This window comes from Nuphar pumila, chromosome 16 (genome assembly GCF_984573655.1).
Source record: "Nuphar pumila chromosome 16, dmNupPumi1.hap1.1, whole genome shotgun sequence".
In the NCBI taxonomy this organism is placed as follows: Eukaryota; Viridiplantae; Streptophyta; class Magnoliopsida; order Nymphaeales; family Nymphaeaceae; genus Nuphar; species Nuphar pumila.
Window position 1 is genome coordinate 45,737,197 of NC_143264.1, and position 24,725 is coordinate 45,761,921.

Here is a 24,725-nt window from a genome sequence, read left to right on the forward strand (position 1 = left end):
TGCTTTGGACTTTCCTTGGAAGGATCCATCACAAACTCCGTCATCTTGGAGATGTTTCAAATCTTCTTTGGCTCCGGGGGTCTATTCGCTTAATTCGCCTTCATCTTGACGACAAGTGAGAGTTCCCTTTTGCGGATATTTAATTGCAGCTTAGGTGATTCTGAGGAGACAGGGCTTGGATGAATTCTCTCTTTTTCTAGCGCTCAGGATATTTTCACTGCCTCATTTTTGCAAGAATAGTCTTTAAAGAGGTGTCATTGACTGCGATCAATACCAATCATTTATGGCTTTGTGATAACGTTGAATCTTCTTTTCTGGCCATATCGAGGCTTTATCCTTCATCCTTTGTTTGGCCAACAGAAAGAATTTGAATTTCGAATCTTTTTCGCAAAAGCTTCACTTTTTTGGAAGTAATACTAAAGGTAAACCGAGATAGAGATTTGTGCAATAAAGACGTGTGATCATCACAAAATTTTTCCTCTCTCATGTATTTCTCTCTCTTTCTTCTCTTTTCCTTTCCAACCTCTATTTCCTCCTTTTAGAAGGGAGAAAATAAAATACGGAAAGAAAGAGGGAAGAGAAAAGAAGAAGAGGAGGAACTCTTTTGCGGGTCTCACTTGACCTTAATTTTGAAAAAAAAAATTGAAATAACTCACCTTCTGTTATCATCGCAAAATTTTTACTTTTGCAAATCAAACTGACCTTTGAAATAGTTTTTGAAAATAACTCGCCTCCGTTTTAAAATACGGGAAAATTCCGTAGAATGGGACTCGCCTGTCGGTACGAGGTTCAACCGTTCCTGCCACCTTTAACAGGGGTAATTGAACCAAGGATCAATCTTATGCTCTACTCTATTTAACTTGTCTAAATCATATTCTAATTTCTAAATGCACATAGAATCAGGCATGTGCTATGAATTTTCAGAAAATGCACATTTTGAAAACATGATGTTTGCTTTGAATGATTGAAATATTTAGAAAATGTAAATCTTGGAAATGATATCACATGAGAAATCGTGAATTAGGACTTGAAAAATATTTCTGAGAAAACTAAAAATCGATTTCTGGGGAAATCTTGAGATTTTATGAAAATCAATTCTGAGAGAACTTGGTTTCTCTGAATTCCAACTTTGAACTTGAAAATATAACTTGAAATTTTGAATTTTGAACTTGAGAAACACTTGAAACATACTTTGAGATTTTCATATTCTGAGAAAATCGATTTCTCCATATGACTTAGAAAATTTTGAGAAAACTGATTTCTCTGAATTGGAATTGGCAAATGCATGAAATGAATGGATATGGATTTGAGAAATACTTTTTGTATTTTTGAGAAATGCAGTGCATTTTGAAGTTAGCCTAAGAGTGTAGGCTGAATGTGGCTAATGTGAAGATTATAAATCTGAGTATCATTCGTATTCTGACTATGGCCACAAATACAAATTCCACCAAGTTTATAAACTTCATAGAAGCTAGTGCATGTGCCATTCGTGTAGACCATAGTGAGTTTGAATATGCATGAATCATCATCCATCACACATTAACATTATTTAAAAAGATAAACTATATGCAATGCAACCTAAGCTAAGCAGGAAATGTAAATTCTTATTCCAAAGTTTAATTACAAATTACATCACTATTGAAATTTAAATACATGAAAAATAAAGTCTTCAATGTACCTGCAAAACTAGAAAACTTGGTTAATGAATATATGTTGGCTTTTCTAGATTTATCCAACAATATCAGGAAATTGTTGGATTTTGCTAGATATAAGCCTTTTTGCCATGATTTCCTTAAATCAAAATGATAAAATATGAAATAAAATTGAATAAATAAGGAAGATAAGATATGAAATTTCGAAATTGGGGTCCAAATGACCAAAATACCCCTAATAACAAAACTATGGTCTTGAAATTAGGGTTTTTAGAAAGATATTTTGATAAAATGCAAGTTTTGGAATTTGAATGGAATAAACTCAAACCAAATATGCTATGACATGATTAAAAATATGAAATTAGGGTTAGGGATTTCGAAATTTAGGTCAAATGACCAAATTGCCCCCGATAGCAAGACTATGGCCTTGAAATCAGGGTTTTTAGAAAGAGATTTTGGTAAAAACTTAGGTTTTATGCACTAAATGAAATCAAATGAGCATCAAATTAAACCTAAAGAATCCTAATATGATTATGAACATGATTAAACCCTAAAAATATATGCTCATGCACGAAAATCCAATAATATCACAAAAACTGTGATTTTAGTAGTGTTTTGGATCTTTCAGAAACCCGGTTTTGCAATTTGCTTGATTCAGCCATCAAATGGATTCCAAAATCCATAAAAATTGGTACCTGCACTTGTTAGAACCCTAATGTCGAATTGGAATTATAAAAATAATTTTTTGACATTAAATTAATCCGAAAATTGCATTAAACCCTAAAAATATGCTATTTTTGACATAATTCACCAACCAGTCTCAGTCCAAGACCTGAATCAGGGGTCAAATCTCCATGGAAATTTATGAAATTTTACAGAGACTAACTAAAAAGAAAAACAGAGATTTCCCAATTTACAGATCGGAAAAATCATCTCTGGTTAGGGAGAAACCCTTCCGGCAATCTGAGCTAAAATATATCACTCTTAACAGGGATTAAAACAGCTATTCCAGATTGAAAATACAAACATAAATAGCAAACCTAAACAAAAATCTTTGAAATTTTAATGGTGAATAGTAGACAGAAAAATAACAATACTCACTTTTTACAGATCTAAAATCGGATCTGTGGTTTGGGATTTATGACTAACACAAGTCTGATTAGGGTTTTGGTAAACCCTAACGAGTTTTAAATTTAAAAACAGATTCTCTGAAAGGGAAAAAATACTAAACAGTGATCAAAAAATCTGAAAATTTCACAGCAGATAGACCTACTTAACGTGAATCCATAGAATTTTACATATCTAAAATCGGATATAATATGAGAGAAATATCATAACAGCAAGTTACCTTCCTGATTTTAACCATGATTTTAAAGCTTTAAAAACCCGATTTGATGTCTGATTTTTTTGACAGGGTTCCCGAGATCCAAAACCTCTGATTTTTCTACAGTAACTCAATAACTCATGCATGCATCATATATAACAAAATCAGAAATAAAAAATGAGTGCTTCAATCCGAACTAACATCATCTTTACTGTTCTAAACCTAAAACACACAGAAATTTAAGAGACTTGAAAAACCATGCATTAACTAATGTAAATCAATAAAATAAACCATAAAACAGTAAATAAAAATTATTTCTATGCTATAGAATGTCAAACAAACATGAATAAACCATGAAAATAAAATAAAAACAGGGAATCAATGGCTGGAATTTGATATCACCTTTAAAACATAGATTTAACCCATTAAAAGGGGTAAATCATATATTTTATTGGTTAATAATGTAAAGAATCATATTAAAATCAATTCTAATGGATTAAAATCTCTGTAAATCATCCAAAACAGGGTTAGATCACCTTCTTGGATTGTTCTTGCTGATTCTTGATGGTTCTTGAGGTTGAATCCATGGTTTAATCCATGAAGGGGATGACACCAATGGCTAAAATTGATTTAAAACATGAAAAAGTATTAAATAAAACTAAAAAATATTAAAAATATTACCTTGGTGCTTGCAGCAATGGAGGAAGGGCTGGAGAGAAGCTCCAAGAATCCAATAGGAGAGAGATGGATCAATCGACCCCCCTTATGCCTCTATTTATAATAAAAAAATTAGGTTTAAAAATTGACAATTTTGAAAATTTTGGACTCTAAAGGGGGGTGCGATTTTGGGGTGGAGTTACCTAACTACCCCTAGTCTAAATTATCCTAAATAGTTCCTAATTAACCCCTAGCTAAACCTAAGAATCCCCCAAATGTGGTGCCACTTGGCATTCTCTCACATTGGTTTTTTAAAACACTTTTAAAAACCTTTAAAAACACTAGTTTTAAAAACTAACTTTCAAAAATGAGTTTTTTCAAAATGGTTTTGACTCTTCTAAACCTCTAACACTAACCAAGACATCAACTAACCCTAGTCTAGCCCTGACTTACTCGAATATGGCGCCACCCCGAGTGGGCCCTACTTGAGTTTTTCAAAAAGCGATTTTAAAACTTGAAATTGAAGGAGTTTTCAAAAGATTTTCAAAAGTAAACTTAAAATTATGATTTTTGGAATGGCATAAGGTCCTAACTGAGTTAGAATTCCTCTGGATATGGTGCCAACTGAGCGGGCCCACATCGAATTTTGAACATTTTTGAAATAAATACTGAAAATGGCTTTGAAAAAGGGTTAAAATTGACATTTGAAATTCAAGATCTTTGAAAATAGGGTCTCAGGCGAACTGGAACTCCGGGTTAGAGTCCTGAACTCTTAGGACTCTGAGATTTTAGATTTTAAAAGCCAAATGAAAGAATTTTCAAAAGATTTTATCAAGAAATAATGAAATAAGTCAAAAAAACACAGTCAGGGTTAGACTCCTAACTCGACCAAACTCTAAAATAGAGTCCTGAACTAACTGGACTCTGTAAAATGACCTAAATTTTGAAAATAATTGAAAAGATTGAAAATGGAAGTAAGACAGACTTAAAAACGGACTCCTGACTGGATCAGGACTCTGAGACAGAGTCCTGATCGGACTGAAACTTTCAAAATTTTGGGAAATTTGATGAATAGAGGAATTCAGAAGTGACACCACCTCAATGGGTCTCATCTGTGAATTGAAATCGATTAAAATGTGAATTTGGAATGAATCTAGATTATTTTCTGAGAAAATATTTCGAAATATAAAGTCATGGGGTTGGAAAATGACAAAGTATTGAATAAAAACCCAGGTTTTGAAATTGATTTTGAAATAAAGCTTTAAAATTCAAATCTGGATTGAATGTTTTGAAATAGGAGTGCTGGATCTCGAAAATGAGATGCAATGTCATACAATGCTATGCAGAATACGTGTAATGACATGCAATGATCTGTAATGACTTATGAAATGGACAAACACTGGATGAAGGTAAAAATTTGGGGTGTTTACACCTTCGTTTTTGAAATATTTGCGGAAAAACTGGGAGACGGGATCCGCTCGTCGGTACAAGGTTCGGCCGTTCTTGGCGCCTTTACCAGGGGTAATCAAACCAAGGGTCGAATTCATGCCTTTTGTTTTGCTAAGAATTTATCTAAGAATTTATCCTAAGTCTAAATGCACAAAGAATCATGCTTGTGCAAATGCAAAGATGTATGCTCTTTTTGAAAATGTTTTGAAGAATTCCCAAGTGTTTCTGAGATGAATCTGATAAGGGAGTGAAGAAATGATTGAATTTAACTTCGAACTTTGAGATAGATCAGAGAAGTTCTAAGTCTTTGAAGTAAATCAGAGTTGGAAGAAAAAATGAGAAAGAATGACTTAAGCTTTGAAATGAAAGGAAATGAAGTTTCAAAGTTAGAAATGGACTTTGAATTTTGAATTTGATTTTAGGAAAGGAAATTAATACTTGAGATGGAATTTAAATTTAGATTTTTGAAGTTTGGAAATTTAGAATGGATCTGAGAAATCCGGATGGTATTTAAGAATAGAAATGGATTTAAGAGATTCAGATTAGATCTGAAAATGAAATTGAAATCTAGAATTGGAATTGGATTCCGGATCCTAGACAAAAAATGGGATCCGAGATTTAGAAATCAAGATGGACCTTTGGTTCTGGATCCTAAAATGGAGTGGATCTGAAGTCTGAGATCCAAATGTAGATTTGGGTTCTAGATCCTAAGATGGATTTGGATCTGAAGTCTAAGATCCAATGTAGAGATGGATTCTGGATCCTTGGATGGATTTTAGATCTGAATCTGAGATCCGAGGTGAATTGGGTTCTGGATCCTAAAGAATGGATTTTGAATCTGAAATCTGAGATCCAAAGGGGAATTGAATTTTGGATCCTAGATTGGAATTGGATCTGAAATCTGAGATCCAAAGTAGAATTGGATTTATACATGAAAATCTGGATCTAAGATTAGGATCTAACTTTGGTTTTGGGTTTTGAAAAGTCCAAATAGGACTTTTAAAGATGGATCTCGGTTTTGAAAACCCAGATTGAACTTAGGAAGGTTTGGATTTTGAGATTCAGAGTCAATCTCAACTTTGATTTAAAACTTGAAGAAAACTTGATTTTGAATCAGAAACTTCAAAGTTTAATTTGAACTTTGAAATTGAATTTTGAATTTGGGTTGGAATTTTGGAGCTTGAATATAAAATGATTTTGGAATTTCAAAGTCAAATTGGACTTTAAAATTGAATTTTTGAATCTTGAAATGAGATAGAATCGGATTTGAATAAGATTTGATCTGAGAAAGGAAGAAGAAGAATCACTTGGATTTTTGAAAAGGAAATTTTGAAAATATGATGCAATTCTATTCTATATGATGAATGAATTTGAATAACTTGAAATTGGATTTTGAAAAGCTATTCCATTCTTTAAATGAATTAAAAATGAGGTTGAAGACATAATACATCTCTGACTATGGTCATTGAATGTATTATGTAATAACTACATTTAAATTCAAGTGAAGAATAAAATACATTTTTTTTTTTTTGCTTTTATAGAATTTAAAATGAGATTAACTCTCAATATACCCTGACTATGGCCATTGGTATATATTTTGAGTTAATTTTAAGTTAAATTCTGATAAAAGAAGAAAATATTTAAGGAAAATATGATGAATTTTGAAAATGGATCCAGTGTAGATCCAGTGTTATTTTGTAAAAGTTAAAAATGCTAAGTTTTATCCACACCCTGACTATGACCATTGATGTGGATCATCAACTTAGTATTTATTATCTCTTATGAAATGGTGCATGTGCCATTCGTGTTTCACCATTGTGAGAATTTGGGAAATAAAGGCAAAAATGCATGAAAATAAATAATTCCTGAAGTTTGCAATGCTCATTCATCCTACCTAAAACAAGAAACATAAATTCTCATTCAACTCTAGCTATTGCAACTTGGAGTTTGAATTGAAATCTAAAAATTCCTAAACTTGGAAAGAAAGCATTATTTGCCGGGCATACCTGCAAAACAGATTAACGATATACATGATCATGTCTAGTCTAAATAGAGAACATATATATAGTATGGGAATGCCATTAATGAACTAAGTAAGGAACTGTACATGTGATATTCTAAGTACTATGCATGAATTGATAGGAGGATGCAAATGTGATACCTATGTAAATCAATGAGAAGGTGTACACCTATACAATATACATAAATGAAGGTGCTGAATGTTGGTGTGTATTCGTAGATTATAAATGCAGCAAATGAAAGGTGATGGTATATACCGGATGCTTACTAAAATGAGGCAACTGCAGGAGGTGATGAAGCATTATTAGTAATGTATTCCATATGGGCCAGAAATTGGATTGCTATGGATGACAACCAGGAGGTTATCCATGGTTTTGGCCTCAATGAATTAACAGATGATGACTCTGTTTAACAATCTTCAATATTACAATATAGGTCAGTGACCAAATCTACAAATGTTAAAACAGTTAAAAATCAGGAAAAGAGATTGGATGACAAATGAAAAGATGTTGTCATAGGGTTTATAACTCAATATCTGAAGACGTCAAAGAAATTACTCATTCTAGAATCCCTACATGGAGATAAACCAACAAAAGCATCTTTCAATAACTTCAATATCCTGCCTAATAAATATATAAAAAAAACTGATCCTAAGCAATGCAAACACAATATCCCATTAAGTTTGCTCTAGAGAAATTGTTGAAAAAGAGTTCAGATAAAGGAATTCGATATACAAAGAAAAAAAAATTGTTACAGTACCAAATACATATTACAAGAATGATGAAGGATACAGAAAATATTTCAAAAAAAAAAGGTAACTTAGCTGCTGATAATACTGTTGGTAAGTCTTCACCGGGGCTTGAGCTTGAATTTGAGACCATCGTGGGGCTTCACCTGTTCTGAAATCTATCTCAGTCCAAGGCACACGCTACTTTACCATCATCAATATCAGCACGCGAAAGCGCAAGAGACTTTAGAGCACAATATGCTTAATGCACGATACCTCTATCAGGCTGCTAACATGGAAATCACCAGGATCAATCATCATAAACCCAACAATCCAGCACTGGGCCGATAATGCTTTTTCTTTTTTTCTTTTTTTTTTTGCTTTTTGTGGAGGACCATATATGCTCTTTACAAAGAATATTCCAGCATTGGGGACAATCAGAGATGGTAGGAAACATTGATCATGGCAAACGAGAGCAAACTACCACTAATATCTGCTATTTGTATTTAACCAGAGGGGGATGGACGAACAACCAAATCTTCAAAAAGTGGATGGGAAAAATGCATGAAAAGACATTCGATATTCTGCTTGTTTTCATTTTTTTTTTTTTTTTGACACGAGTTCTGTTCTAAAAATGATCATCCATGCTCACATACAGGTAATGTTTTTCCACTGAATGAACAACCAACTCGTCAGATGCATCAAGCTGGGCTGCTTTGTCTTGACAGATAAAAAAAACAGTAGCGATTTTCTTCCTAGGATTCCATTGAGGACCCAAACCCTCTTGAGGTATGCTCTGAAACTATCATGTCAACCTGTAGGTATTTATCCCAAAACCTGATATCCGAATTACTGTAGCTACATCCTGTAGGCAATCCGAAAGCTAGCCCCCTCTCAGAACAACCATTAAGGCTGGAACTGCTAGCATTGTGAGAGGTGGATATATGACAATCAAAACGAATGGACTTCAAAAGACCACGATTGTGCTTTATCCAAATCGAGGAATCCTCTGCAATCCTTTTGATGGAGAGGGTGAAACAGGTATAAGAGGAACAACGGATGATGTAACTCGGATGCTTCTATGATGGAGAATGGTGTAACACCCAACAGAGGTAATAAACACGAGACCGTGATAGATTTTATCAAACTTTGAAGTTAAGTTGCAGCAACAGCCTAAAATGATCAAACTCAAGCCTATCGAATGATATAACGCAAACTCTTACCTCACCAGATGAGCATATAGGTTAACTCCTAATCTACCAGAGACCCTTGGATCCCACCCTATGACAAGTAATAAGAATCTTGTAATGTTGTCAACACTAGTTTATAGATAAATGACACAAAGTATACAATGGGAAAGGGAACGAAGCTGATTCAGAGATATAGGAAATGACATCTGCTGCAGAATGTAAATCTAAAAAAAAGAAAGAAAAAAAAAATGAGTGCTGAAATCGAAACAACTAATGGAACAATAACAGATCACGACCAAATGTGATGAGATGAAGGTACAATGCTCAAACATATGAGCATAATGAAAGCATAGATTATGAAGTTGAAAGAAAAAAAAATGCAATGTGTAGATTCCGTATGCAACACAATCAACATGACAAAGATTTAAACATGTAAATGAAGGTATTCTAAACAAAATATGACGATTTAAAATAGAGGGGAGCTAGATTCCAGTGCAATTGAAAGAAGCATAAATGATCACTACACATAATTGATGAAATACAGAAGATCACAACCAAAAAAAAACTTACAGGAAGGTCTACCTCGTAGCAACCATTGACTCGACCTCACGCTTGGATAGAGCACTTCTTATAGCGAATGCTACTCATGGTTTTACAATAAAATCAGTCATAGATTATAAAAAAAAAACTGAAAAAAAGGGGTACCGTGAGGGTTGCGGTGTTATAATGCATCAGGAATTGCCCTGGCTAATGAAGCTCCATGCCATTAGATCGGACAAAATTGCAAATAAAATGAGAATAAATGTTGGAGCAGAAATACTTCGTCGCTATGGCAATAGGTGGGTCGACACTGCTATATGCAGGTCGGCCCTGTCCTTTGTGCCTTAAAAAAAAAACAAAACAAAGGGGAACGAAATAAAAGGACAAAAATACTGTAAATAAAGGAAGATTTGTGCAGATAATCAAAGAAAGGGAGAAACAATATCTCTTACCCCGGCTCTCTTGAGTGGTGATCGACTGGATTGACAAAGATCGAGAGGAAGGAGTTCCTTCTCTTTGTGTTCTTGCTTGCTCGAAAAAAAAAATTCAAAAGAAAAAGGGGAAGGCGCAAAGAAAAAAGGAAAAGGAGAGAGAAAGAGAAGGGAAACAGAGGAAGAGAAGGAGATGCGTATGGAGGGGTGGAAACGAATGGATCGAATGGGGCATCTTGCGAGCTCTTTTTAAAGAGGAGAAGAAGGTTCGGGAAGGGCCGAGCGGTTAGGGATGTCGTTGGCGATCGAGGGTCGCGGTGAAGCAGAAAGAGGATGGGTGGTTAATGGAGGCTGAGATGGAGAGAAGGAGGAGCAGAGCCACGGAGGGGATAGAGGGGAATCAGTAGGCGATTTAGGGTTTCTGAGGGAAAAAAACCTTGAGAGAAATCGGGCGAGAGAGGAAAAATGGAGGTTTTAGAAGGGTTTATTTGTGAAAATTTTTGGTTTTTCCAAAAAGAGGCTCTCTTTAACAAAAAATTTTCATAAAAATGGCTTAAAAAATGATTTTTTTAGCAAAATCGACTTTAAAAAGTTAAACTCATTCATTTTTCTTGAAATTTTCCATTTTTTGGTTTTTTTTTTCCATTTTTTTTTTTTTGCATTTTTAGAATAAAGTCCTAAAGCTTGTGAGAAAACAAAGATTAAAACTAATTTTTTTGTGTTTTTGCAAAAATATTTACAAAAGGGAATTTTTCTGAGAATTTTAAAGTCATTTTGAGAAAATTTCTTCAGAAATGGGTTTGGATCCGGGTTTTGAGGAAATTTGGATTTAAAACACTGGATTCGGATCCGGAATTGATTTTGAATATATCAATATTTTAATTCAGAAAATCTGAAGAATGACTGAAATTTAGTTTTGAAATCGCTTTGATTTTCTCAGAAGATGGAGTCAGGGGCAAAAGGGTCATTTTACAAGTCTTTGAAAAATTTGGGGTGTTCACAGATGCCCCTCTTTGCTACTAAGCCGGTTGAAAGCCGAGCTTAGTGGCAAAGACAACACTCCAAATTTTGAAAATGCCCCAGTCAACAGATCTGAACTGGGTGTGGAAGAATTTATTTTGAAAATATGGCTTCTCAGGCTCAAAACCTGATCCTGAATGGTTTTGGGGAGACGAAATCCTCGAAATGATATGATTGAATAAAAGATGAGGAAATCGTGATGAGATTTCAGATGGAAATTCCGAAATGGTGGGAAATGAGAATTTTGATCAGGTCTCGTGGGTGAGACAAGATACTCTTATCGGAATGATTCAGGTTTAGCCCTTAACCTGGATGGGACGAAAATATATCAAGATGAATTTGAAATGAGGAAAGGAATACACGAGGGTCTTGATGGGACATTTTTGGAAAATGTCTTGTGAAATAAAGCTCAAGTGGAATCCTATCCTGGATGGATATACAAAGCATGGATTCCTTGATGGGAAGAACCATGATGGGATTGGAAGAAAACATCTCGTTAGAACGAGGAATCTCGTTGGAACGAGTCTCAGGTTTAACCCAAACCTGAAAGGAAGATACCTCGCAATGCGAGGTTCCGGATTAACTCTTAATCTAAATAGGAAATCTACCATACGGATTTCTCAAATGGAGAAACCATAATGGGACCTTTGGAACTTGGACGAACAAATCCGAAAGGGGTTTTTACGAGAGGAGGAAAATATAGGGTTCCCTAAAGCTTCGAAAAGGGGAAGAAATTGGGCGTCTCATTGTTGAGACTGAAATAGCTTTTGAAATCTATGACCTCTCGTAGGGGGTTCAGGTTTGACCCTTATCCTGAGTGGGGGAAATCTACCATACAGGTTTTCTCAAAAATGGAGAAACCATAATGGGACCTTCGGAATTTGGACGAACAAATCCGAAGGGTTTTTGCGAAAGGAGGAAATATAGGGTCCCTAAAGCTTTTGAAAAGGGAGAAGAAATTGGGCATCTCATTGCTGAGACTGAAATAGCTTTTGAAATCAAATGATCTTTCGCAAATGGTTCAGGTTTGACCCTTATCCTGAGTGGGGGAAATCTACCATACAGGTTTCTCAAAAATGGAGAAACCATAATGGGACCTTCGGAATTTGGACGAACAAATCCGAAGAGGGTTTTTGCGAAAGGAGGAAATATAGGGTCCCTAAAGCTTTTGAAAAGGGAGAAGAAATTGGGGGTCTCATTGCTGAGACTAAAATAGCTTTTGAAATCAAATGATCTTTCGCAAATGGTTCAGGTTTGACCCTTATCCTGAGTGGGGGAAATCTACCATACAGGTTTCTCAAAAATGGAGAAAGCATGATGGGACCTTCGGAATTTGGACGAACAAATCCGAAAGGGGTTTTTGCAAAGGGAGGAAATATAGGGTCCCTAAAGCTTTTGAAAAGGGAGAAGAAATTGGACGTCTCATTGCTGAGACTGAAATAGCTTTTGAAATCTATGATCTTTCGCAAATGGTTCAGGTTTGACACTTATCCTGAGTGGGTCATCCATACGGAATTCTTTAATGAGAAAACCGTGATGGGACAAGAAGAGATACTTCTTTCAGAGGCAACTCTTTTGGGAAATATAAACAACGCTAGGTTGCATAAAAATGGATATTGAATGTTTATTTTATTCTTGGAATAGCTAGAAAATTTTGCCAATAAGATAAAATCAGAGTAGATTCAAACGCTTCTAAATGTGCACGTATGTGCAAAGATATTCCCTCTTTTACCTAGAATATTTCCTCCAATGAGGTTAACTCCTCAGTTTTAAGAGTCAAATTCAAAAATTTTCGCTGATGATTTTCTTCAAGGAAGCTATCTATTTCCTTGATATGAGAATAGAAGAAATATTCTTAGTTTCATAAAAGCAGGAAGTGAAGAGATATTGATAAAAGAATTTTGCATGAGAAGAGATGACTTCTGACAACTTTGGCAGTTTGATATCTGGGTGTTTTCCCACGATAATCTTTTTGCACTCTTTTTGAGTCATTGGGCTTTCCGGGCTTTTTACATCATCCTTCATTTTGGAGATGTCCTAACTTTTCTCTCTTTTTCAGAGAAGGGTACGTCACAAACTCTTTCATCTTGGAGATGCTCCGATCCTTCTTTTTCTCAGGGATTATATATGATATTGGCTCAAAAGGTCTTTTAGATGTAGCTGGAATCAAATATCTTTTAGGTTCGTCGGTAGGCCCATCACATCCGCCTTCATCTCTACGGTGATCCGAACTTTCCTTGGAAGGATCCGTCACAAACTCTGTCATCTTGGAGATGTTTCAAATCTTCTTTGGCCCCGGGGGTCTACTCGCTTAATTCGCCTTCATCTTGACGACAATTGAGAGATCCCTTTTGCGGATATTTGATTGCAGCTTAGAAAATGAGAAGATATGGATTAAGTGGATTCTTTTGTAGCTCAGGATATTTCCATTGCCTGATTGCCAGAAAGTCATTTTAAAATATGCGCCATAGCCAAGATCAATATCAATTCGCTTTTGGCTTTTCAACATCATTAAAGATTTCTTTCATTGATCATATCGAGGACATTTCTTACATCCTTTTGGTTGATCAACAGGAAAAGATTTGAATTTTACCTCTTTTTCGCAAAAAGTTTCACCTTTTGGAAGGAAATACTGAAGGTAATCTCAGAAAATTCTTTTTGTGCAGTAAGAATGTTTAGAATCAACAAATGCTTTTAGCAAATTGGCAAAGTTTTCATGAATTCTTTGTAAAATAATCAATCAATATAGATTTTGATGCGACCTTGAGTTGCAATTTTTTTGATTTTTGGAAATACATGACCAGTAAAAGCTGGAGCCTTTGAAATATATGACCAGCAGAAGCTAAAACGTTTGAAATACATGACCAGCGAAAGCTGGAACGTTTGAAATACATGACCAGCCAAAGCTGGAACATTTGAAATATATGACCAGAAAAAGCTAGATCTTTTGGAAATACATGACCAACGAAAGTTGGATCTTTTGGAAATACATGACCAGCGAGATGCTGGATCTTTTGGAAATACATCAGATTTAAGTCAGAACTTGAATTTTGTAAAAAAGGAAAGAATTTGATCAGAGCACTGAATTTGGAAGGTTACCAGTGCGAGAACCAGATTTTCAAATGAGCTCAACATATGATTGAAAAATTTTGAGAAATAACCTATGCAAAGAATGGGTTCCAAAGGAAATCATGGTCGGAACTCAGAACCTCGAACGAAAAATAGAAGAAAAACCCTAGCTGGAACTCGAATTTCTAAAGAAATGATGGATTTCCAATGCGAGGATTAGATTCAAAAGGAAATTCTTGTCGGAACTCAGAACTTCGAATGAAAAATAATAGAGGAAAACCCGAGTTGAAACTCAGATTTCTAAAGAAATGATGGATTTCCAATGCAAGGATTGGATTCAGAAGGAAGTCCTGGTCGGAACTCAGAACTTCGAACGAAAAATAATAGAAGAAAAACCCAAGCTGGAACTCGGATTTCTAAAGAAATGATGGATTTCCAATGCGAGGATTGGATTCAGAAGGAAGTCCTGGTCGGAACTCAGAACTTCGAACGAACAATAATGGAAAAACCTAAGCTGGAACTCGGATTTCTAAAGAAATGATAGATTTCCAATGCCAGGATTGGATTCAGAAGGAAGTTCTGGTCGGAACTCAGAACTTCGAACGAACAATAATGGAAGAAAAACCCGAGCTGGAACTCGGATTTCTAAAGAAATGATGGATTTCCAATGCGAGGATTGGATTTAGAAGGAAGTCCTGGTCGGAACTCAGAACTTCGAATGAAAAATAATAGAGGAAACCCCGAGTTGAAACTCGCATTTCTAAAGAAATGACAGATTTCTAATGCGAGGATTGGATTCAGAAAGAAGTCCTGGTCGAAACTCAGAACTTCGAACGAAAAATAATAGAAGAAAAACCCGAGCTGGAACTCGGATTTCTAAAGAAATGATGAATTTCCAATGCGAGGATTGGATTCAAAAGGAAGTCCTGGTAGGAACTCAGAACTCTGAACAAAAAATAATAGAAGAAAAACCCGAGCTGGAACTCGGATTTCTAAAGAAATGATTGATTTCCAATGCAAGGATTGGATTCAGAAGGAAGTCCTGGTCGGAACTCAGAACTCCGAACGAAAAATAATAGAAGAAAAACCCGAGCTGGAACTCGGATTTCTAAAGAAATGATGGATTTCCAATGCGAGGATTGGATTCAAAAGGAAGTCCTGCTCGGAACTCAGAACTCCAAACAAAAAATAATAGAAGAAAAACCTGAGTTGGAACTCGGATTTCTAAAGAAATGATGGATTTCCAATACAAGGATTGGATTCAAAAGGAAGTCCTGGTCGGAACTCAGAACTCCGAACAAAAAATAACAGAAGAAAAACCCGAGCTGGAACTCGGATTTCTAAAGAAATGATTGATTTCCAATGCGAGGATTGGATTCAGAAGGAAGTCCTCGTCGGAACTCAGAACTCCGAACGGAAAATAATAGAAGAAAAACCCGAGCTGGAACTCGGATTTCTAAAGAAATGATGGATTTCCAATGCGAGGATTGGATTCAAAAGGAAGTCTTGGTCGGAACTCAGAACTCTGAACAAAAAATAACAGAAGAAAAACCCGAGCTAGAACTCGGATTTCTAAAGAAATGATTGATTTCTAATGCGAGGATTGGATTAAAAAAGAAGTCCTGGTCGGAACTCATAACTCCGAACAAAAAATAACAGAAGAAAAACCCGAGCTGGAACTCGGATTTTTAAAGAAATGATTGATTTCCAATGCGAGGATTGGATTCAGAAGGAAGTCCTGGTCAGAACTAAGAACTCCGAACAAAAAATAATAGAAGAAAAATCCGAGCTGGAACTCGGATTTCTAAAGAAATGATGGATTTCCAATGCGAGAATTGTATTCAAAAGGAAGTCCTGGTCGGAACTCAGAACTCCGAAAAAAAAATAACAGAAGAAAAACTGGAGCTGGAACTCGGATTTCTAAAGAAATGATTGATTTCCAATGCGAGGATTGGATTCAGAAGGAAGTCCTGGTCGGAACTCAGAACTTCGAATGAAAAATAATAGAAGAAAAACCTGAGCTGGAACTCGGATTTCTAAAAAAATGATGGATTTCCAATGCGAGGATTGGATTCAAAAGGAAGTCCTGGTCGGAACTCAGAACTCCGAACAAAAAATAACAGAAGAAAAACCCGAGCTAGAACTCAGATTTCTAAACAAATGATGGATTTCAAATGCAAGGATTGGATTCAGAAGGAAGTCCTGGTCGGAACTCAGAACTTTGAATAAAAAATAACAGAAGAAAAACCCGAGCTGGAACTCGGATTTCTAAAGAAATGATTGATTTCCAATGCGAGGATTGGATTCAGAAGGAAGTCCTGGTCGGAACTCAGAACTCCGAACGAAAAATAATAGAAGAAAAACCCGAGCTGGAACTCGGATTTCTAAAGAAATGATGGATTTCCAATGCGAGGATTGGATTCAAAAGGAAGTCCTGGTTGAAACTCAGAACTTCGAACGAAAAAATAATAGAGGAAGAAGCCCGAGTGGAAACTCGGGTTTTTTGACAGAAAGTTTTTAATCAAAAGATTGAGTTTTTGAAAATTTGCCAGTGCGAGGACCGGACCTAGGTTTGAGAATGACCATTTAGAGGGCTGAATTTATTTGCATGCAATCTGATTGCCCCCTTTATCTCGACTGGGGAGAAAAATAAATTTTGAGAAGAACTGATGAGAAGAGATAGAAATTGATGGGAAATTTGACAAAAGAGAAGAATCAAGGAAATTTCATGAAAATTATCTTTGTAAAAGAATTCTCACAGGTAGCATTGTTGCTCCTATGAGAGGTTTTAGGATTGTCCCTTATCCTGAATGGAAAGGAATAAAATTTAGGCAAAAAGTTGGTGAAAAGCTTTGATAAAACTTAATTAAGAAATAAAACTGATAAAATTGAATGAAGAAAAAGTTTTAGCAGAGATTAATGAAGCTTCAAAAGAAAAAGATATTCAGGACTATGCCTGATCTTGAAGAAAGAAGGACCTCGTAGGATGAGGTTTCAGGTTTATCCCTTAACCTGAAAGGGGGAGGGGCAAAGAAGGAAAAAGAAATACCTCATGGGAAAGAGGCATCAGGTTTGTCCCGTAACCTGAAAGGGTAATCTTTGAAAATAAGAATCAAGAAGAATTAATAAAATGAATAAAAATTGATAAAACTGATAAAGATGGATAAACAAAAAGTTGATAGAAGTTGAGAAAAAGAGTTTTGATCCTGCCTACATGTGGGATCTTTAAAATGAGAGAAGAAGATGAGAAAATCGTTTTTGGAAAGAAGGATTAACCACGAGAGCTAATCTTTGAAAGGGGATCATTCATGAGAGATCATCATGAGGGTTAATTTTTTAAAGTAATGATTTGAAAATCAATTTGTAGAAAATATGACCAACACGAGGGTTGATATTTGAATGTAATGATTCAAAATCAATTTTTTAGAAAATATGATCAACGCAAGGGTTGATCTTTGAATGCAATGATTCGAAATCATTTTTTTTTTTTAGAAAATATGACCATCACCAGGATTGATCTTTGAATGCAATGGTTCAAAATCATTTTTTTTTAGAAAATATGATCAACACAAGAGTTGATGTTTGAATGTAATGAAATCAAATTTTGGAAAATGAGATCAACACAAGGGTTGATCTTTGAATGCAATGGTTCAGAATCAGTATGATCAACACAAGGATTGATCTTTGAAATATAATGGTTTGAAAACCAATTTTTTAGAAAATATGATCAACACAAGGGTTGATCTTTGAAATGCAATAATTCGAAATCAATTTTCAGAAAATATGATCAACGCAAAGGTTGATCTTTGAATGTAATGAAATCAATTTTTTTGAAAATGAGATCAACACAAGGGTTGATCTTTGAAATGCAATGATTCAAAATCAATTTTCAGAAAGTATGATCAACGCAAGGGTTGATCTTTGAATTGCAATGATCTGAAATCAATTTGTAGAAAATATGATCAACACAAGGGTTGATTTTTGAAAAAGGTTGTAATAAAATATTTAAAATTTTCATGATTTTTGAAAGACCCTCATAGGTAATATCATTTCTCTCATGAATGATGTCAGGATTGTCCCAAATTTTGAAAAAGAAATTTTAATGCCCCAATATAGCAAAAAAAGAAGAAAGTATTGAATATCAAAGATATAAAGAGAATCGACATTTCATTGATAAGCAAAAGTTGATAACAAAGCTGAATATTTACAAGTATTTTAACTAAAAAGAGTCACAAAAACTGGGCTGACTTGCCCCTACAAAATGACTAACAGAAAGGGATGAAAGCGAAAAACTCTTGGCATTCTCAATTCTCTGATTGGTCTGAATAAGGTCCGGCTGAAACTGCAGGCTGCTCTTCTCCTTCCTCTGGTACCAGAAGCTTTTTATCAATATAGTCTTGCACAATGTTTTTGAGGATGAAGCAACGCTTCGTGTCATGTCCCCTCGCTCGATGAAACTTGCAAAAGCGATTCTTCCATTTCCCTTTGGTGACAGAGGGATCATCCTGCTTTGGGAGTTTGATCATTTCTTTCTCGAGCAGGTATTGGAGAACTTCTTCGATCGGCTGACCTAGAGGGGTAAGCTGACGATCATAACCCCAACCTTCATGCTTTGCTTTCTTCGGCTCGTTTGGCTTCTGCTGAGCACTGACCCTTGCCTGGTAGCTGGACTGAGCTTGCATGTTTAGGAGATCCGGATGCTTTTCTTCTTCGTTTTTGACAAAGAGATTCTTATCAAGGTAGTCTTGAACTATATTCTTGAAGATGAAGCAATGCTCACTGTCATGCCCTGTTACTTGATGGTATCTGCAGAACTGGTCTATATATTTTCCCATTACTGTGGAAGGGATGGCGGCTTTTGGGAGCCTGAGTAATCCGTTAGACATCATGTATTCGAGTATTTTGTCGATCGGTTCATCCAAAGGAGTGAAATCTCGATCCCTGCTCCAATCCTTGCGCTTTGGTTCTTCTTGCTTCTTGCCTTTTTGCTGAGGACTGTATTGAAGAGGTCTATCATGGTTTTCACAATATTTCCCAATCTGGCTTTTATGCTATCTCAAGTTGCTGCCCTGGTTGCCTTGATTGCTGCCCCTATTGGCTTTAGAGTTTCTTGCACTAATGTGGCTGTGTTCAGTCATGCGGAAGGTGACAGGTGCCTTTCCTTCTGTGGGAGCTTTTCCGCAATTGGCTTCAGCTTGTTCAGACAAGATCTCAACCATCATCTTTTTGAATAATTGGTATATCGCGGGATCGATCTCACTTTTGCTATCCTGAACTCCCTTTCTGACAGATTTTTGAGAATCCATTCTTTACTCTCTCTGCTTGTAACTGGGATGTTAGAGCAATGTAATCTCTGAGCTTTGCCCCAAATCAACTGATAATGCTGATGCTCTCTGTAGAGTATAAATGGATCTTTTAGAAAAGATCTAGGAAGAAATTTTTAATAAAGGAAGAAATCATAATCTGATAATGAAAACATCCCATTACGAGGGATCGAGTTGTCACCAAAATTTGCGACAACCACACTGTTTTTCTGAAAAAGGATAGACAAGTAAAATGTGAATAAAGATAAATTTTGAAAAGGACATATCCTGACAAAAGATATTTTATTGTAAATGAGGGTAAGGAATGGAATATAGAAAAGAAAAATTTTGAAGAATTGTAGGCAGGATCAAGAAGAATTAGAAGAAATTAAGAAAAGAAAAGGAAAATACACCTGGGTTTTAAAATAAAGAGGAAATTTTAAATAATATATACCTAGGGTTTTGAAAAATATAGGAAATATAAAATATCATATAATCATAGATATACAAACAAGGATGCACAAACAGCAATCCCTAGAGGCTGACTCTAAATGCAATATTTTAAAATGGCTTGTAGGACCTTAATCCTAACTCTAGGGTTCAGATTATCTGATTCCAATCAAGATACGCCGATATACTCAAGTCGAAGCTCGAAGTACGTGGCATAGAAATATTCCTCCGGTTCTAAGGTAATGGCTTCCCAACATCCTTGAGCACCTACTGATATACCTCGGACTATGGCCCTTAGGTACGTGGTAGGGGGGCGCGAACCCAAATAAGTGGTCCAGTTGTGAGGCTCTCTCCCGAACTATGGTTCAGTGAGACAGCCCAGCAATGTGAAGACCGGGACAATATAGGTAAGGAGGTTTTCAAAATATGCTCAATATACAAGAAATCAGATGGCTCTAATGCAAATCCTAAAGAGATAGATTAAAATGAAGAGAAGCATACACTTGCATACATTGTTTGCATTCAATCCCTAAAATTGAGGAGAGTTGTATTTCAGACCTAAGTCTAATGTGAGCATGGAATAATCTCCTTTATATGGTACTACCAAACCATACTTAAATCCTATATGCAATGATGTCAGCTTAGGACAAAATCTAGGCTCCTAAGGTTTGCATGGAAATGAAGCTGACATTTATAGAATAAAGACTTAGATAATATCAAAGCAAAGAAAAAGGCATTAAATTCAACCGGACGAAGACGGGTCCCATCACGGTCGCCAAAAATGTGATCATCGCAAAATTTTTCCTCTCTCATGTATTTCTCTCTCTTCCTTCTCTTTTCCTTTCCAACCTCTATTTCCTCCTTTTTGAATGGAGAAAATAAAAGACGGAAAGAAAGAGGGAAGAGAAAAGAAGAAGAGGAGGAACTCTTTTGCGGGTCTCACTTGACCTTAATTTTGAAAAAAAAAATTGAAATAACTCACCTCCGTTTTTGAAATATTTGCGGGAAAACTGGGAGACGGGATCCGCTCGTCGGTACGAGGTTCGACCGTTCCTGGCGCCTTTACCAGGGGTAATCGAACCAAGGGCCAAATTCATGTCTTTTGTTTTGCTAAGAATTTATCTAAGAATTTATCTAAGAATTTATCCTAAGTCTAAATGCACAAAGAATCATGCTTGTGCAAATGCAAAGATGTATGCTCTTTTTGAAAATGTTTTGAAGAATTCCCAAGTGTTTCTGAGATGAATCTGATAAGGGAGTGAAGAAATGATTGAATTTAACTTAGAACTTTGAGATAGATCAGAGAAGTTCTAAGTCTTTGAAGTAAATCAGAGTTGGAAGAAAAAATGAGAAAGAATGACTTAAGCTTTGAAATGAAAGGAAATGAAGTTTCAAAGTTAGAAATGGACTTTGAATTTTGAATTTGAATTTAGGAAAGGAAATGAATACTTGAGATGGAATTTAAATTTAGATTTTTGAAGTTTGGAAATTTAGAATGGATCTGAGAAATCCGGATGGTATTTAAGAATAGAAATGGATTTAAGAGATTCAGATTAGATCTGAAAATGAAATTGAAATCTAGAATTGGAATTGGATTCCGGATCCTAGACAAAAAATGGGATCCGAGATTTAGAAATCAAGATGGACCTTTGGTTCTGGATCCTAAAATGGAGTGGATCTGAAGTCTGAGATCCAAATGTAGATTTGGGTTCTAGATCCTAAGATGGATTTGGATCTGAAGTCTAAGATCCAAAGTAGAGATGGATTCTGGATCCTTGGATGGATTTTAGATCTGAATCAGAGATCCGAGGTGAATTGGGTTCTGGATCCTAAAGAATGGATTTTGGATCTAAAATCTGAGATGCAAAGGGGAATTGAATTCTGGATCCTAGAATGGAATTGGATCTGAAGTCTGAGATCCAAAGTAGAATTGGATTTATTCTTGGAAATCTGGATCTAAGATTAGGATCTAACTTTGGTTTTGGGTTTTGAAATGTCCAAATAGGACTTTTAAAGATGGATCTGGGTTTTGAAAACCCAGATTGAACTTAGGAAGGTTTGGATTTTGAGATTCAGAGTCAATCTCAACTTTGATTTAAAACTTTAAGAAAACTTGATTTTGAATCAGAAGATGAATCGGAAACTTCAAAGTTTAATTTGAACTTTGAAATTGAATTTTGAATTTGGGTTGGAATTTTGGAGCTTGAATATAAAATGATTTTGGAATTTCAAAGTCAAATTGGACTTTAAAATTGAATTTTTGAATCTTGAAATGAGATAGAATCGGATTTGAATAAGATTTGATCTGAGAAAGGAAGAAGAAGAATCACTTGGAATTTTGAAAAGGAAATTTTGAAAATATGATGCAATTCTATTCTATATGATGAATGAATTTGAATAAGTTGAAATTGGATTTTGAAAAGCTATTCCATTCTTTAAATGAATTAAAAATGAGGTTGAAGACATAATACATCCCTGACTATGGTGATTGAATGTATTATGTAATAACTACATTTAAATTCAAGTGAAGAATAAAATATATTTTTTTTTGTGCTTTTATAGAATTTAAAATGAGATTAACTCTCAATATACCCTGACTATGGCCATTGGTATATATTTTGAGTTAATTTTAAATTAAATTCTGATAAAACAAGAAAATATTTAAGGAAAATATGATGAATTTTGAAAATGGATCCAGTGTTATTTTGTAAAAGATAAAAATGCTAAGTTTTGTCCACACCCTGACTATGGCCATTGATGTGGATCATCAACTTAGTATTTATTATCTCTTACGAAATGGTGCATGTGCCATTCGTGTTTCACCATTGTGAGAATTTTGGGAAATAAAGGCAAAAATGCATGAAAATAAATAATTCATGAAGTTTGCAATGCTCGTTCATCCTACCTAAAACAAGAAACATAAATTATCATTCAACTCTAGCTATTGCAACTTGGAGTTTGAATTGAAATCTAAAAATTCCTAAACTTGGAAAGAAAGCATTATTTGCCAGGCATACCTGCAAAACAGATTAACGATATACATGATCATGTCTACTCTAAATAGAGAACGTATATATAGTATCGGAATGCCGTTAATGAACTAAGTAAGGAACTGTACATGTGATATTCTAAGTACTATGCATGAATTGATAGGAGGATGCAAATGTGATACCTATGTAAATCAATGAGAAGGTGTACACCTATACAATATACATAAATGAAGGTGCTGAATGTTGGTGTGTATTCGTAGATTATAAATGCAGCAAATGAAAGGTGATGGTATATACCGGATGCTTACTAAAATGAGGCAACTGCAGGAGGTGATGAAGCATTATTAGTAATGTATTCCATATGGGCCAGAAATTGGATTGCTATGGATGACAACCAGGAGGTTATCCATGGTTTTGGCCTCAATGAATTAACAGATGATGACTCTGTTTAACAATCTTCAATATTACAATATAGGTCAGTGACCAAATCTACAAATGTTAAAACAGTTAAAAATCAGGAAAAGAGATTGGATGACAAATGAAAAGATGTTGTCATAGGCTTTATAACTCAATATCTGAAGATGTCAAAGAAATTACTCATTCTAGAATCCCTACATGGAGATAAACCAACAAAATCATCTTTCAATAACTTCAATATCCTGCCTAATAAATATATAAAAAAAACTGATCCTAAGCAATGCAAACACAATATCCCATTAAGTTTGCTCTAGAGAAATTGTTGAAAAAGAGTTCAGATAAAGGAATTTGATATACAAAGAAAAAAAAATTGTTACAGTACCAAATACATATTACAAGAATGATGAAGGATACAGAAAATATTTCAAAAAAAAAAGGTAACTTAGCTGCTGATAATACTGTTGGTAAGTCTTCACCGAGGCTTGAGCTTGAATTTGAGACCATCGTGGGGCTTCACCTGTTCTGAAATCTACCTCAGTCCAAGGCACACGCTACTTTACCATCATCAATATCAGCACGCGAAAGCGCAAGAGACTTTAGAGCACAATATGCTTAATGCACGATACCTCTATCAAGCTTCTAACATGGAAATCACTAGGATCAATCATCATAAACCCAACAATCCAGCACTGGGCCGATAATGCTTTTTCTTTTTTTCTTTTTTCTTTTTTGCTTTTTGTGGAGGACCATATATGCTCTTCACAAAGAATATTCCAGCATTGGGGACAATCAGAGATGGTAGGAAACATTGATCATGGCAAACGAGAGCAAACTACCACTAATATCTGCTATTTGTATTTAACCAGAGGGGGATGGACGAACAACCAAATCTTCAAAAAGTGGATGGGAAAAATGCATGAAAAGACATTCAATATTCTGCTTGTTTTCAGTTTTTTTTCTTTTTTTTTGACACGAGTTCTGTTCTAAAAATGATCATCCATGCTCACATACAGGTAATGTTTTTCCACTGAATGAACAACCAACTCGCCAGATGCATCAAGCTGGGCTGCTTCGTCTTGACAGATAAAAAAAACAGTAGCGATTTTCTTCCTAGGATTCCATTGAGGACCCAAACCCTCTTGAGGTATGCTCTGAAACTATCATGTCAACCTGTAGGTATTTATCCCAAAACCTGATATCCGAATTACTGTAGCTACATCCTGTAGGCAATCCGAAAGCTAGCCCCCTCTCAGAACAACCATTAAGGCTGGAACTGCTAGCATTGTGAGAGGTGGATATATGACAATCAAAACGAATGGACTTCAAAAGACCACGATTGTGCTTTATCCAAATCGAGGAATCCTCTGCAATCCTTTTGATGGAGAGGGTGAAACAGGTATAAGAGGAACAACGGATGATGTAACTCGGATGCTTCCATGATGAAGAATGGTGTAACACCCAACAGAGGTAATAAACACGAGACCGTG